Source organism: Coenobita brevimanus, chromosome 20 (assembly GCF_032717465.1).
Source record: "Coenobita brevimanus isolate Jiangsu-jjx chromosome 20, ASM3271746v2, whole genome shotgun sequence".
Classification (NCBI taxonomy): Eukaryota; Metazoa; Arthropoda; class Malacostraca; order Decapoda; family Coenobitidae; genus Coenobita; species Coenobita brevimanus.
The window spans coordinates 15,933,011-15,938,035 of NC_136973.1; the positions used below are offsets into that span (position 1 = coordinate 15,933,011).

Consider the following 5,025-nt stretch of genomic DNA (forward strand, 5'->3'; position numbering starts at 1 on the left):
TTATTCATTAAAACACATAAAAAATGTCCGAAGTTATGGCGTTTTACGGTATCTTACTTACAACACTGGTTAGTGATACTGGTCAGTAGTTGAGTGGATTTTGTCTGTTCCCTTTCTTGAATAGGGGAACAATGTTTGCTTTCTTCCAAATATCAGGTAGTTTACCTTGAATGTACGATTCCTTGAATATTAAAGATATTGGTCCACATAACTCCTTTGCACGTTCATGTAGCACCCAACCTGAAATTTTGCCAGGACCATTTGCATTTCCTTTGTCAAATTTATCTAACTCCTCCTGTATTTCTTTTTCGGATATTTGTATATCTAGTAATATGCGTTGGCATGCATGTTCCATATCATCCCTCTCAAAATTATTTACTTCTGTAAAAACTGATTGGAAATTTTTATTTAATGCCTCACAAATATCTTTCTCTTGAGTATAGATGATCCCCACGTCTATAATGGATTGTATTTTATCTTTTGCTTTGGTTCTGCTTCGGATGTAGTCGTAAAAGAGTTTCAGTTGACCATTACTTTCATTTATAATGTCTTCCTCAAATTGTCTTTGGGCTTCTCTCCTTATGCTTGTATAATCATTTCTTGCCTGTACGGTATATAGTTGTTATATTCCCACTCACTGTTGTGTCGTCTGTATCTATTCCACAACAAATCTCATTTTTCTTTTGATTTTTTCCATTCTTTATTAAACCATTTCTTTATTTTCATTTCTGCTTCTTTGTGCTGTGGGATGTAATTTCGGACTCCTGTTTCTTAAAGTTCACAGAATTTTCTATACAGTAATCCCTGTAATAACCGGACGCCCAATTTCCGGACATTTTGGGCTTGGGCATTCTGAATCCCCCCCAAAAAAATCTCATCCGTAATTTGAAAATGGCACGCGGCGCCGAACAGCTGTGTTTGTGCACGGCCGCCGGCCCCTTCCTGTTCGTCCCCCTCCTCAGTTACCACCTAACAACCATCGTGAGTAGATGCTCATCGCAGTGGATGCCGCATGTGCTCGTTTTTGTGAATAAACTGCAATACCTTGCCACTAGACCACATGGGAATTTATTGTGTTGTGCAGTGTTAAGAAATTAGAATTTAAAGTGCAAAGGATTAAGTGTGGAGTGCAAACTGGCAGTTGAAACTGGCATGGCGCAATTAAGAACAGAATGTTCAGTGTTAAACAGCTATAACTCACAGTGTAAAGAATTAAGTGCAGACACTGGATTACTGTACATGCTTCAAGAGCATTTTCACCACTGCCAGAGCCTTAGAGGAGGCAGCCACAAACGTGCTGTAAGTGCCCTGTACACTGCTAAATATTTTCCATACTCACTTTTGATTCCTCATTTTCTGGTTCCTTTTCATTTATTTCATGCTTTATGTCCATTATTGGTGTGAATAGGGTCTTAAATAGGTGCTATGCATGACCAGTAGGGAGTTCTTTCAAAGTTAGGCTGGGTTAGGGTCCATAAGTACCAGTCCAGGAGGCAGGGGCCCAGTATTCGGACAAAACCAATTCCCGGACATTCCTTTGGCTCTATTACATTGGATGTTGGAGGGATTACTGTATATCATTTAAATCTTGTTGTCTAAGTTCTTTTTCCAAGTCTTTTTTCAAGAACTACTTCTTTAGGTCATGATAGTTACCCATTTTGTAGTTTAGGCTCTTTTTGTAACTTTCAGTACTGTTAACTATGTCATATAGTGTATGATATTGTGTGCTGGGTGTTGTTTTGATGTAACTTGGTGTGTGTGGATGTGCTACCATGTACTGTAGTGGATGGTGTGGGTTTGTGGAGGCTGTGGCAGGAGTTTGTGTGCCTCTCATGTCTAGATGATCCTTGACTTTGAGGACTTTGGTTTCTTGGTGTAGGTGGTTTGTGGGTGCAGTAGCAGTGCAGTCTGTGTTTATTTTTAGGGCCTTGTTCTGTATTGTCTGTAGCATGTTGTAGTGTGTTTTTGTGAGATTAGAAGCTCAAGCAGGGCTTGCATAATTCATCATTGAACGTATATATTGTTTGTATACTGTTGTGGTGGTTTCTTTGTTGTGTCCAGATGTTGTATGGACAAGCGACCTTAAGGCATTGAGTCTTGTTGTTAATTTATCTTGAATATTTGTGATATGTTGTTTAAATGACATTGATTATGTTACATCAAGGATTTTGTGTGTGTGTGTGTGTGTGTGTGTGTGTGTGTGTGTTCTTACCTAATTTTATCTTTACAGGAATGAGTCAAGCTCGTACTGTCCCGTGTCTTAAACCATATTTATCGTACATATCCTTAAATTTGTGAATTGTTTTGGCACACACTATTTCATTCGGTAGTGCATTCCATTGATCAGTTGCTCTGTTTGGGAAATTGAATTTCCTTATGTCTTTATCACCTCTCTTCTTATGCAGTTTTTTGCAGTGTCCTCTTGCTGATGCTTCTCCATATGTTAAGTAATCATTTATGTCTATTTTCTCCTTCCCTGATATGCACTTATATAGCATTATCATGTCACCTCTTTTCCTTCTCTCCTGTAGTGTTGGTAGATTCAGTTTATTTAGTCTTTCTTCGTAGCTTAGGTCCCTTAAGCTTGGTATCCATCTTGTAGCGGCCCTTTGAACTTTTTCAATCTTGTCTATATGCTTTTTGAGATGACTCCAGACTACTGGTGCATATACCAGGGTTGGTCTAATGAATGATGTTATTATCCTTCTTAGCATGTCTTCATTTATGTATGTGAATGCTATTCTCATATTTGCAAGCAGTGTATACTTGTTCCGTACCTTCTCGCTGATGTGGTCAGCCGGAGATAGTCTGTTATTGATAATCACACCTAGGTCTTTCTCTCTTTCTGATGTGTATAGGGTTTTATTTCCTAACTTATAATCCCAATCAGGTCTTTTTCCACTTTACCAAACTTGATTACATGACACTTGTCCACATTGAATTCCATTTGTCATGTACTACTCCATTCATGAAGTTTATTTAATTCTTCTTGTAGCTCCCTACAAGAGTCTGTGCTAGTAATTCTCCTTTGTATTTTTGCATCATCTGCAAACATATTCAGATAGCTCTCATTTCCAGTGTTACTGTTTATATCATTTATATACACTAAAAACATGATTGGTGCCAGCACTGAACCCTGTGGTACTCCACTAGTCACTTCTTTCCATGATGAGTAGTTTCCTCTTAGTACTGTCCTCATTTCTCTTTTTATGAGATCTTGCATCCAACAAAACAGTTTGCCTCGAATTCCTCCTTGATGGTACAGTTTCCATAAAAGTCTTTGGTGTGGTACTGTGTCAAAAGCTTTCTTGAAATCTAAATAGATACTGTCTACCCATCCTTCCCTTTCCTGTATTGTGTTTGTTACTCTGTCATAGTAGCTCAACAGATTAGTAACACATGATTTTCCTTTTCTGAAACCAAACTGTCTTTCTGTTTTCATACTGTGTTCTTCTAGATGATTTACCCAAGCTTTTCTTATAAGCTTTTCTAATACTGTACCTTGCTTACAACACTGGTCAGTGATACTGGTCAGTAGTTGAGTGGATTTTGTCTATTTCCTTTCTTGAATAAGGGGACAATATTTGTTTTTTTTCCAAATATCAGGTAGTTTACCTTGACTCAAGGATTTCTTGAAAATTAAAAATAATGGTTTACTTAACTCCTTTGCACATTCTCGTAATACCCAACATGAAATTTCATCAGGACCACTTGCTTTTCCTCTGTCTAATCTACTTAACTCCTCCTGTAATACTTTTTCTGCTATTTGTATATCTGGTAGTATGTGTGGACATGTGTGTTCCACATAGTCCCTCTCAAAATTTTTTTCTTCTGCAAAAACTAATTGGAAATTCTTATTTAGTGCTTCACAAATATCTTTCTCTTGTGTATAAGTGATTCCCTCGTCTGTAATGGATTGTATTATATCTTTTACTTTGGTTTTGCTTCTGATATAGCTGTAAAACAGCTTTGGTTGATCACTACTTTTATTTATTATATCCTCCTCAAACTGTTTTTGGGCTTCCCTCCTTATTCTTGTATAGTCGTTTCTTGCCTGTTTGTAATTATTATATGCCCTTTCACTATTGTGTCTTCTGTATCTATTCCACAACAAATCTCTTCTTTCTTTTGATTTTTTACATTCTGTATTGAACCATTTCTGTATTTTCTTTCCTGCTTCTTTGTGCTGTGGGATGTACTTCTGGACTCCTATTTCATAAAATTCACAGAATTTTTTATATACAGCCAACAGCCATACCACGTTGAGTACACCGCTTCCCGTCCAATCAGCGAAGTTAAGCAACGTTGGGTCTGGTTAGTACTTGGATGGGTGACCGCCTGGGAACACCAGATGCTGTTGGCATAACGTTCTCCCTACGTGTAAAGTGGGGTTGGTGGAGGATTAGTGCCCTTGCCTGTAAAACAATTAACTCTAAGCCCTTGGCCACCTCGTTTCGGATACATGGCATCTGGCAGTGAATGAATGAATGAATTTAAATCTTGTCCTCTAAGCTCATTTTTACCAATCAACTTCTAAGAAATACTTCTTTAGGTCTTGATAATTTCCCTTTTTATAGTTTAGGCTCTTTTTGTAACTGTCATTGCTGTTTACTATGTCATATGCTATCCTGAAGTTATAATTCAGTACTGCATGATCGCTTTTGCCGAGTGGAGGGTGATATATTAAACTGTCAGTATCATTTTCTTGCCTAGTAAATATTAGATCTAGCACTGAAGGTACATCAAGTCCTCTTTTTCTGGTGGTTTCCCTCACATGTTGCGTTAGGAAAAACTCGTGTGTGTGTGTGTTTGTGTGTGTGTGTGTGAGGGGAATGTTATTTATGTTGACGTGTGGAATGTGACTGTGTTCTGCTGTCCATTTTGTGAGAAGGGTCACTGTAGATTTGGCTGCAACTATTTTGAGTCTATTTGTGGTAAACTATTCGTGTAGTATATTGAGGTAAGGTTGGAGGATGTGTGTGGCTGTGTTTGTGTTTTGGTGTGTACATGTGTTACTGTACTGTA

At 37.9% G+C, this 5,025-nt stretch overlaps 1 non-coding gene across 1 annotated transcript; it reads left to right on the forward strand.

Annotated features, from left to right (window-relative positions):
• The first annotated feature begins 4,244 nt into the window (after nt 1–4,244).
• LOC145391981 (5S ribosomal RNA) lies at nt 4,245–4,363 on the forward strand. Its single transcript, XR_013895923.1, has one exon. It is a non-coding gene; the product is annotated as a 5S ribosomal RNA (ribosomal RNA).
• The last annotated feature ends 662 nt before the right edge of the window (nt 4,364–5,025 follow it).